The sequence below is a fragment of the Protopterus annectens genome, chromosome 14.part0 (assembly GCF_019279795.1).
Source record: "Protopterus annectens isolate FY-2018-M chromosome 14.part0, PAN1.0, whole genome shotgun sequence".
Classification (NCBI taxonomy): Eukaryota; Metazoa; Chordata; order Ceratodontiformes; family Protopteridae; genus Protopterus; species Protopterus annectens.
This window is the reverse complement of record NC_056748.1, coordinates 930,883,312-930,895,516: the sequence shown is the minus strand read 5'-3', so window position 1 is coordinate 930,895,516 and position 12,205 is coordinate 930,883,312.

Below are 12,205 nucleotides of genomic sequence, written 5' to 3'. Positions count from 1 at the left end.
AAACCCAGCATATGCATGGCTTTGTGCTTTTGTGCAGTTTTAACACTTTGAGAGGTATCTCAGTTGCATTTATTTCCCTTATCTGCACTCCTGTGTGAGTGAGGCCCTTGCCTGCAGGTACTGTCTTGATGTTATCCAGCCATACTTACACCTATAGGTGCTATCCTCAAATAGTACCCACTCTACTATCCCTGACCTTTCGTCCACAGATGCTGATAACCATATATGGACAATTTCCTGTGCTTTCTCATGCTAGTCCAGTTGATATGGGCATCCTGACACAGTGTAGCCACTGCCTTATGTACACAGACAACTGTGTGCTACTACCACCTAGGAACACAATATGTGAGAGACGCAATCACATGAAGAGCCTAGAATCCTTGCTGTCTCAGTCACAATACAGCACATGATTGACAGACCACAATGCTTTGCGAGAAATGGACTTCATCTATCTCCCCAGGGCTTTAGACATCTGGCAAAGGCACTTGACTTCCCCAAAGTGTCTTTTGTAGGCAAAGTCATGAGCAGAATATTACCAGCATGAAATCTTATTATAAACGAAATGTAAAGGTAATGCTGTTAAATGCTAGGAGTCTTAGCATTAAACTAAAGTCATTGCAAGTGTACCTTGTCCTGGAGGATGCTGACATTTGTGCTGTCACTGAAACCTGGTTTGAAGCTGTGGACAGCACACTAACCTTGCTAGGTTACTCAGCCTACCATAATTTTAGACCCCAAATGAAGGGCTGCAAAGCCAAAGGAGGTGGAGTTTTAAGCTTTATCATACACATACACACCTCCAGGCTGGTCAAACAGTATGACGCACAGGAGACATCTCAAGTGCAGTTAACTGTTGACAAAACCCCTATTCAAATCATAGCTAGCTACAGACCTCCAAACATGACTCAAGACACCTACTACACCTGTCTAGACTTACTTGAATCTGCCAAGATTCAACCCTCTACCCTGATCCTGGGTGATTTTAACTACCCAACCATAGTGTGCATGGCCTATTCTACCTGAACATGAACACACAGAGATTCCTCGGCTTTGTCAATGCCAATGCATTGGATCAGCTGGTCAACACCCCTATGACAGGTGGAAATATCCTGTACCTGGTCCTAACCAACATGAATAGCCACTGTAGCAATCCTACAGTGTCATCCTCCTTGGTAAGTTTTGACCATAAAGCCATCACTTTTAAGGTCACCCCCCCTGTCAGGGTCAAACAGAAAACACTTTTCCAAAACTGACTATAAATCTCCTCAGAGCAGGTATAAGTAGCTTCACAGCCACTGTCCCACCAGTTGGAACTAGTAGTAATGTCCAAGCCTACACCAAAATGCTATATGAACACCTACACAGCTGTATGAACTCAGCAATACCTGACAGGATAAAATCATCTCCCTCCAGGTAGAGTAAACCACTGTGATGGACAGCAGCAGTACACAAACTCCATAATAGGTGTAAATATCTGCTGTACAGTGCCAAGAAGGAGCAGGTGCCAAATTGGAAGCAATCTCACATTTGTCTGAACAAGCAAATAACGTCACAGGTGAATTACCCTAAGGCTAACTTTGAGTGAAAGTCATCATTTTCCTGTACCAATGCTACATGTGAGTGTTCTGACAATACCTCTCCCCCACAGCTACATAGATCCCTCTGGTCTAGCTGGGGAACAGCAGCTTGAAGCCAGTGAGTATGGAAATGTCTTACTGTGGCTCACCAATACCCTAGGCATATTAAGGGCATGCATTTTTCCATGCACACAATTGTTACTCTTAGCCATATTGCAATATGTACATGCTCACTTGTTGTGGGGTTAGCTGCAGTGCATCACTGTGGTCATCACAGGGGCCTATTCACATGAGCTGTAACATATTGGCAAGTATGTTTCTGTAGGTGTTGCCACTGTGCTATACAGGGGTACATCCATATTGTGTACACGGGTGCGTGTGTGTTAGGTGAAGGTCCATCACATACTACCACTCCTCATGTATCTCAGAGGGGTATATTAAAAGCAACATTAAGTCGACATAGCTGCAGTGCATGTTGTTGAGGGCCTGCACAGAGTGTGTATGTTGTGGTCTGATTGTGTGTCATGCATGTCATCATTCAGAGACTGTGTGGTCTGTATAATGCCTCTGTGCCACCTCACCTGTATGTGTCTGTGTGTACATGTGTGTGTGTGTGTGTGTGTGTGTGTGTGTGTGTGTGTGTGTGTGTGTGTGTGTGTGTGTGTGTGTGTGTGTGTGTGTGTGTATCAGCAAACATTATACTGCAGGGTATTAATTTACATATGTTGTCTTCCCCTCACAGGTGAACATGGGGGTTGGTGTCTCTCCCCCTCACAACCTGATGTCAGTGCCTTAGAGGACTCTGATAATGATGGTGGTCATAGCGAGGCACAGGTGGGGTTGTCGGGGGCTGAATCTGTGCCATTGGTTGGTATCCCACTTTCACCCACAATGTCCCTGCACACAGTCAGTATGCCCACACATACCCAGTCCCCAGCAGCCACAGATAATGGACAGTTGGAGGGTGGTGGCATGGAACAGGCTAGTGTGGTGACTATGGCAAGTGTGAGTGTAGACACTAGCCATAGCCAGACAGCAGGCTAGGTCCCACACAGGCAGATGGACTGGGGTGCTCAAAAGAGGACTGCTGCCCATCAAGCCCCTGTCACAAGTACCACAGCAGGTGTCACCAGATGCATGTTTCAGTCCTTCATGGAGGCACAGGCACGTACTGACCACAACACCAGACAGATGCTCAGGGTCATGAATGCAGCACTTGTTGCCATGCGTGACAACCTCCATGGCATTGTTGATGCCGTACATCATTTTGCCAATGTTGCAGATAGATAGTGTTGTGAGATATTGTCATTGCTTGACCATGCAATGTCTGTGCTTGAGCATGTGGTGGGAGTAGGGTGAAATCAGCTGACAGCCCATGTGGCCATGCACATTCACACTCCTGTAGTGGCGGTACCACCAGCACCACCAAAGGGAGAGTGTTGTGCACACCACACCAGAGCAGGCCATGGGCACATGATCCTGGCCGGTCCCACCAGGAATGCAGATCCAGCAGACAGCAGTCACCATCAGGGAGTAGTACTGTATCTAGCCTTGGGGTTGGTGGTGGTGCCAGTGAGACATCTGGCAGAACCAGTTCCCATGTCCCTGGCAGGAGATGATGAACTGCATATCCTGCCATGTATGGTCCATGGCTGTTCAACATACCCCTGTGTAGGGCAACCGCATGGCTTGATTGTGTGCATACAAACACTCACACATTTCTTTTTTTTTTCGATAATCATTTTTATTGTTTTTCAAAATCATAATACAAACCACACACTATTTACATTATATACAATATTGCTTCCAATGATTAACTTCACAACATGTATCAACATCATGTCTTAACAATAGATCTAGCACTAATCAGAGAAAAAGAAAGAAAAAACACTAAGAGAAAATTCGTACCAGACCAAAGCCAACAATCTGTAATGTTTCTACGTCCTCTAACTAATCTAAGATTGATTTTGTTCTCCTATTATAAATCCTGAGAGAAAGTGGATAGGAACCTCTAGGCGAACACAATGTTGAAAATTTGCTCCCATATTTTTATACTATTTATGCTTTTCTTGTTATTACTAATTAATAACTTATGCGCTAAAATATGCCTTACCGCTACCAATCTGAAATTATCCCACGATGTCTGGGCTGGGTTCAACCAATTTGTGGCTATGTATAATTTCATTAGTAAACAGATATTCATAATTACGATCCTCCTTGATTTATCTAAATTCTCCGGGGGAATGTGGAGGATCATAAATTCCTAGGAGAGTGTTGAGTTTTGGTAACCCATTTTTTGTAATTGCAATTTTAATGAGTTCCACAATTTATAGATGCACTTGCAACTCCAGAACATGTGTAGCAGATCCGCTGTCTGATCTAAACACTGTGGACATTTGGGTGAGTTCTTCGAATCAAATTTATGAAGAGTGAGACGAGTATAATAAGCGTTATTGAATATCATCAGTTGAGTAAAGACCAGTTTTGAAGGATACTGACTTCAATGTTAAGCTAAACGCCTCCAATATCTTACTGTCATCTATCGATAGCAATTTCTCTTTCCAATATTTCGATAAAAGAATATAATTATTGTATTTCCTCTCTTTTATGACTTTATAAGCTGAGGTTATGTATTTTCTATCTTGTAACAGGGCTTCCCACAGATTACGAGAAATAACTAGGTCCTCTTCTTTAAATTCAGAGTTACTAAAATAATTAATAGCCAGATCTTTTAGCTGCCTCATTATAATTAAATAAGAAATGGGAAAATTCATCTCTTTTAAGATATCATGTACTGCTTCTCCTAGGAAGGGGTATAAATCAAGCACAATTAAATCTTTAATAAGGGGGAATTTCTTTAAGTCTATCAGTTGAGTGCCAATAGTCATATGTGGATTCCCATGAAACGGTTGAAAAGCCATCATATAGCCTAGTAAGTTTAGAGAGGCAAACATAGTTTGAGTTGCCGTTACATACTTCTTAATGTGCTCCATTAGATCATATTTGCTCAGTGTTCGATTATTTAAAAATGGTACCGCTTTAACGTTAATTCCCACTCCGCTTATGTGTTTAGAAGTTAGAAGCACCCATTTGGGTATCCATTTTCTAATATTACTGTCCAAGTAAGCCACCCTTAAAATCCTATTAGCCTGAATCACTAAATAGTACATTTCAAAATCCGGGAGATCCAACCCCCCCTATTTTTTGGAGCCATCAATTTCTCATATGATATTCTCGTCTTTCTGGGTTCCCAAAGAAATCTCCCCAATCCTATCTGGAACTGTTTAAAAAATGTTTTCGTGATATTGATTTGTGTAGCTCTAAAAATATATAGCATTCTAGGAAGAACATTCATTTTTATAATCGCTGCTCTTGCCATCATTGGTAACTTCAATTTGCTCCATCTTTTTAGATCTAATGTTATTTGATCTCCAGTTGCTTTAATATTATTCATAAAGAAATCTCTGTTTTCCGTTGAGAATGTAACCCCCAGATATTTTATCTTTTCTTCCGTCAATACTTGTCCTATCAATGGTAGCATTGAAAAGGGTGTGGGTGTCTTCAGAGGGAATATTTTGTTTTTTTTTAAATTTAGCTTATAATTAGAAATTCTCTCAACGTTTTGTTTATTTAGCCGAGTGCACACAGTGTCCAGCTTTCTATGTGGGGATGACGAACAACATGTTAAAGGTTAGGGTTTTGCAGCATCTGTCTTCCATTAGGAATAAAGACCAGCACAATGCACTCTACAGGCATTTATTGGACAATTCCACACATACATTTTTATTCAAAGTTGTTACTAATGTGAACTTAGGAGTAAGAGGGGGGGGACATAAAATTGCTTACAGAGACACTTGAATCAAAATGGATTATCATACTAGCATCACACAGATATCCAGGTCTAAATGAGATGGTGCCTTTAAAACCTGCCTTACAAAATAGGCGGGTAATGTATTAGTAGCATTGAATTTTGATTGGCTGTCATAATATTTTAAAAGTAAAGACCCATGCTGTTTTAATTGTCTGATGAAGGGTTGGAGAACCCGAAAGCGCTTACCATTATTTGGAGCTTGTGTTTGTTGTTTTTATTAAAACAGAATATTATATAGCCTTGTCTTGCCTATCTTTTTTCTCATTGTATTGGACTATTTTGGTTTGGCAAGACTTTAGCCCAAGCACAGAACATTGACTTTTTGGTTTAACGTTTTGTATTGCTGTTAGTATTTTTTCAGTATCAGAGACCGGTGTAGTACAGTATATATTTAAATCATCTGCAAAGGCAGCCATCCTAATCTTTGTCCCAAAAAGTACTGGAGGGTTATAAAAGACATTTTGTTTAATGTGCAAAAATAAAGGCTCCAGATACAGATTAAATAAACTGGGAGATAATGGGCATCCCTGGCGAGTACCATTTTTGATTTGTATCCTTTTGGAGCATTCGTGATTTATGGATAAATTTGTATATGTATTATTGTATAATTTTGTTAACGTTGAAATAAACTCCTGAGGTATATTAAAACATGGTAATATATCAAATAAATAAACCAGATTTACTCTATCGAATGCTTTCTGAGCATCAACTATTAGGGCATATATGTTCATATTTTTATATTTTGCATAAGAAATTAGTGTATGAAGTGTTAATGTATTGTCCGTGGTCTGTCTCCCATCTATAAACCCCGCCTGTTCCTCTGATATTATTAAATTTACTACTTTTTTCAGTCTACTAGCCAGAATGGATGTCATGATTTTCATGTCAATATTCAGAAGTGATATAGGCCTGTAGTTATCTGGATTTTTGGAATCACTATTCTCCTTCAATATCAAGATTGTCCTTGAGGCATTGAAATGAGGATCCTTACTCCCATTCAGAATAATATAATTAAAGGTCTGTGACAGTACACTACTCAGAATCTCACTAAAGGTTTTGTAAAATTCCGAAGTCAGACCATCAGGTCCCGGGGCTTTATGGGGCTTCAGCTTCTTAATTGACTCTAAAACCTCCTCAAGAATCGGTTTAGTTAACCCTCTATGATAGTCCTTGTCAATACTAGGGAAAATGATTTTCTGAAGGAAATCTTTTCTCTCTTTATCTTGTAAATGTGTTTGTTGCTCACCATAAATCTGACTAAAGATTAGTTCAAAAGTTTTCATGATATCTGCCTTATCAGTATATATAGTATTGTTATGATTTATTTCAGTAATTAATCGTGCTGATTTTGTCTGATTAATAATGCGGGCTAAAGCTTTTGAGGGAGTTTGAATATGATTTGCATATTTTACTAAACTTCTTTGTTCATACAATGTCAATTTCCTATTATGTAGTAGAAACAGCTCTTTCTGACATCTTAATAGCTCAGTTTCTCTCTGTTTATTATAGTTCTTCATCAACTCTTGGTCCAATAGTTGTATTTTGGTTTCCAGATCCAGTTGTTCCTTATTTTGTAATTTTTTAGAATATGTAGCTTTTTGAATAAATAATCCTCTTACCACCATTTTAGTTGTAGCCCATTCTATATCTATTGGGTGACTATTTCGGGGAATGTTGTATAATAACTGTTTAAGTGTCTCCTTAACTTCTTTTAATATATCCTCTTTGGTCTTGGTATGAGTTCCAGTCACCCCCCCATCACTATATAGCAATTATTATATGACTGTAAAATGGGATAAATTGAAGTCACAAAATGATGTTGGTTCACATTAGGGGCATATACACACATTAGCACTATAGGTTTATCATAACAGTTGGATTTAAGAACCACCAAACACCATCTACCTTCTTGATCTGTTTTAATATCCAGAATGTCTCCTTGAAAGTGATTCTTAATTATGATTGCTACCCCTGCACTGTTTGATGTCCCTTCTGCCACTACAATCTTCCTAATCCATTTCTTATCCTTCATTGTCTCCCACTGGTCATTAGTCAAATGCGTTTCTTGTAATAAGATAAATCCTGCTGTTGATTTAAAAAATAGATGCAAAAACAGCTTCCTTTTTTTCATGTTCTGGAGTCCTTTAACATTCCAAGATTCTATTATCCACATTCAAAGCTACTTAAACATGTATTTCGATATCTAGTTTTTTTTTTTGACCATCTTAGATGAACAAGTGTTGGCATATCATAAATTATTTGGAAGCAAAACTGCCATCCCATCCCTACCCAGTGTCTATCCACTCTTCCTCCGGACCAGGATGAACATAGGCTTTTCACATTATTTGAAACCCTCCGAGTAACTAATCTACCAAATCTACTAATTAACAATACTATGTCATGCAAAAAAACCTACACCAACTACATCTACTTCTACAAAGCCTAACCCAGACATTCCCTACTAAACACTGCTTACAAGAAACTACAGCTCTGTACATATTTTTCCCAGTATACATATACACTAATTGTGTTTTAAGTTCCAAATATTTCACTTCTTTCAGCCTTTATGTTCAACACTAGCATACTAGCATTATTTAAACTATTAGTTAATATAATAAGCACACAGTTGTTATACATTTTGTTTAACTGATCTGATTATTATAGTCTGTTATATTCCTCCAGAGCAATCTTACACAGTTATATGCTGACATTTAAAAATCAATGCAGTTAAAATAAAGCCATAGTTGTACATTCACTTAATATAACAATCAGTAACAAAGAGAAAAATAAAGAGTTTAAAAAATCAGAAAGAGAGCACACACAAAAAGGAAAAGAAGAAAGAAAAATGCAGTAATTTACACATCTAGAAACATATTATTTTGTGTTCTTTATTATTGTCATCACACTTTTTACCCCTATTAGTCTAAGCATGCTTGCATCAATATCTACTTGCAGATTCTAAACTCTCTCTGAAAGGAAGGAATATAAGGGATAAAGAATAATTCAATAGAAAGAAAAAGGACCAGAATGAAGAGAAAGAAAGAAAGAAAGAAAAAGAAACAGAAAAAAAACTACAGTACCTTAACCTGCCACTATACCTTACAATCTCCTGTTTAGACATCAAAACACTGAGTCAGCTTTACCTTACCCACTCTAGCTTCATTGTACATCCTGCAGTCTTTTTACATTTAATTAAGTCCAGAAACAACTTTGTTTTGTTTCTCCAGCAGCTCTTCTTACTTCCCAGCAATTAGATTAGATAGAACAGTCCTACTTCCTTGCTTCGCGCTCGTGACGGGGGACCTAATTCGCAAATGGACCTTCTGGCTGTACCACGCTGAAATCGGACCCCTACTTCCTCTAACAGACTTCCTGATGCCTCAAGGGATAGAAGCACTTGCTACAGTCATAAAACTTAGTGGAATCTTCATGTTTCAGCTGGGAAAATGAGATGAAGAGATAAAAAAGAGATTTTCCAGGCCTGCTGCAAAAACCAGAACAGACAAAGGATTTTAAAGCCTCGGATCATCGTAAATAAAGAAACCCATTCACGCTGGTGTTGAAGGAATCCTCGATGGACAGTTCACATTTCTGATGATGGTAGAGCCTTAAACAACTTCAAAAAGGTGGGTCTTGCTTCTTTTTTCATATTTACAGAGTATTTAATGCCATCAACAGTAAAAATTTAACTATTGGGATATTTCATTTGGAATCTAATATTTTTATCAATCAGAAACTTACAGTATGGAGCCAGCATTTGTCTAGACTGCCTTATTTGTGTTGGTAAATCCTGTGCTATGGAAACTTTATAGTTTTGCCATGTTATAGATCCACCAGATTTTTTAATGGTTAGAAGTATTTTGCTCACATCTTGGTAGTTTAATATTTTGACATACACAGGTCTGGGTGTATTTGAAGCTTGAGAGTCCCTGTATGCTCTATGCGCTCTTTCTATGACAATTTGTTTAACAGCCACTGAGTCCTTAAGCAGTATTTCAAATATTTGTATAATGGAAGTGGTCAGATCATTATATTGGATTGATTCTGGGATCCCTCTGATAATTATGTTGTTACGTCTCGATCTTGCTTCCAAGTCCAGAATTTTGTTTTGCATCATTTGAATGTCAGCCTCATGGGACTCAGCTCTTTTAGTGAGCATTATTATGTTGTCTTCATTTGCTGCTATTCTGGTTTCCGCTTTCTCCATTCTTGCAAGAATCCGGTTGCATGTATCACTAAATGTTTGTGTTTGGGATGTTAGATCTTTTAAGGCTTCCTGTATAGGTAGTAATGCAGTTTTAATTTCTTCCATTGTGACTTGTTGATCAGGTTTCGTTGTTACCCCTGTTTTTGCAGTCTCTTGCTGTTTGATTGTTTTCTGTTTCTTAATTATAGATTCCTTCTCCAGAGACTGTAATGCTGACAGCTTAGTTTTGGTAGTTGTAGTATCCATATTTTTATCTTCTTTTGACATTTTGCAATGCTGCAGATAAAGTTATTTCCCAAGGAAAAGTTTCAGAAGTGAAGTAGTTCAGTCCTTTGTTTGGTGCTCTGTTCAGAGTCAACCTAACAATCAGTTCCAATCCTGTTGTCACCAAGTATTTTCTTTTAATTTTTCTTTCTCGGAAAGACAACTGACTTCTAGTAGTTTAATAATTGCTGCCAATTAGTAGATTAACTCCAAGTGTACATCCACAGGGTTGATTTTTTTCTCTGGTATTTGGAGAGCTGAAGTACTGCAGTGCTTATAGAATGGCGGCCATCTTTGAATCCACACTCACACATTTCTATCACAGGCAGGTCTCCACCAGACACACACAGCTCCTCTGCATGACCCAGTTGAAGACCACCCCTCCAGACACGCTCACAAACATGATATCAACCATATGGCCCAGCCTAGGCCTCTGGCAAACCTGCAGCACACCCTGTGCATGTGAAGATACCTGTGACACATCTCTGTTACCCATACCATCAATGCAGGGACATGCTAATATGGGTCTGATGCACAGGGTGAATATAGTACAGTGTAGTAATGTAATGCTGTGTAAGGTGCTGCCTGCTGGCAATAGTTATGGGTACACATCAACATGTATGCACCTTCTTAGCCATGATGAATTATTGCTGTTAGTACTGCTGACTGACTGTAGTCAATTAGTGCTGTAGGACCTTATTACCAGCCTCTACCTCCTGAGGTCTTCCCCTGCACAGCGTAAGGCAGAAAAGAACTTCGCCCTTTTCGAGCGACTACTCTACTTTTGCCCACAACCTGTAAAAACAAAACAGGTCGTCCCCTGCACAGCGTAAGGCAGAAAAGAACTTCGCCCTTTTCGAGCGACTACTCTACTTTTGCCCACAACCTGTAAAAACAAACAGGTCTTCTGCACAGCGTAAGGCAGAAAGAACGCCTTTTCGAGCGACTACTCTTTTGCCCACAACCTGTAAAACAAAACAGGTCTTCCCCTGCACAGCGAAGGCAGAAAAGAACTTCGAACTATTCTACTTTTGCCCACAACTTGTAAAACAAAACAGGTCTTCCCCTGCACAGCGAAGGCAGAAAGAACTGCCTTTTGAGCGACTACTCTACTTTTGCCCACAACCTGTAAAAACAAAACAGGTCTTCCCCTGCACAGTGTAAGGCAGAAAAGAACTCTCGCCTTTCGACGACTACTTACTTTTGCCCACAACCTGTAAAACAAAACAGGTCTTCCCTGCACAGCGTAAGGCAGAAAGAACTTAGCCTTTTCGCTCTACTTTTGCCCACAACCTGTAAAAACAAAACAGGTCATTATCTGGTCATTTTAGTATAGACTTTAAAGTAAAGTATTATTTAAGGGTCCTCAGCACTAGCACAAATCTCCCTAGGCTTACCCAAACAAAAAATCCAAGCTTGTTTGCATATACTCCACTTAAATTACAGAACACACTCTAAAACTAAGGCAAACTGCTATAAAATTGTAAAAACAAGCTCCCAAAGCATAGGCATTGAACCTGGTGTTTGTTTAGATGAGATTACTCACCTGCAAGTTAATTATTCAGGAGTTACATCTTGAAACCTGGTGTTTGTTTAGATGAGATTACTCACCTGCAAGTTAATTATTCAGGAGTTACATCTTGAAACCTGTGCTCTACTGGCTTAGTGTAAACCCCCCACCCCCATTCTATCCCTGTTACAAAGGTTTGAAATAACCCTTGTCTGGTGCCTTTAATTTCAAATTCCTAGTGCTGTAGGACCTTATTACCGGCCTCTACCTCCTGAGGTATGTATTAAGCTGTTATTCATTGTTCCTAATAGACTGTTAAATGTATTTAAGTTGAATTGTGTGATTTAATAGTAACTGATGTAACTCTTTTTTGCTACATAGCTACATAATGCAGTATTGAATGGCATGAATATTGTAGCTACTTGTTTCTTTAAAGCTAAGTTGTGTCTCTATAGCTAAATGTGTTTGGTAACCAGACTTTAGTATGACAAGCTCTTTGCAGAGCTGTTCATTAGAGTGAAAATTGAGAGCTTTCTGTATATTTTTTGAGAAGCAGGATATTCAAAATTCAACATTCTTTGACTCTCAGTCATAAGGCACTGTTGCAGTAAAATGCTAATGTGTTATAATGATTTATGCTATATGTAAAGATATGTGAAGATTTTACTAACATAGTTTAGGGTTTCCTCGGGTAGTCTAATGTTGTTTAAGCTACACAGCTGCTTCTGACTGCCTCTGAAATCAAGCTCTCTCTATCCCTCCCAGGTCTTCCCCTG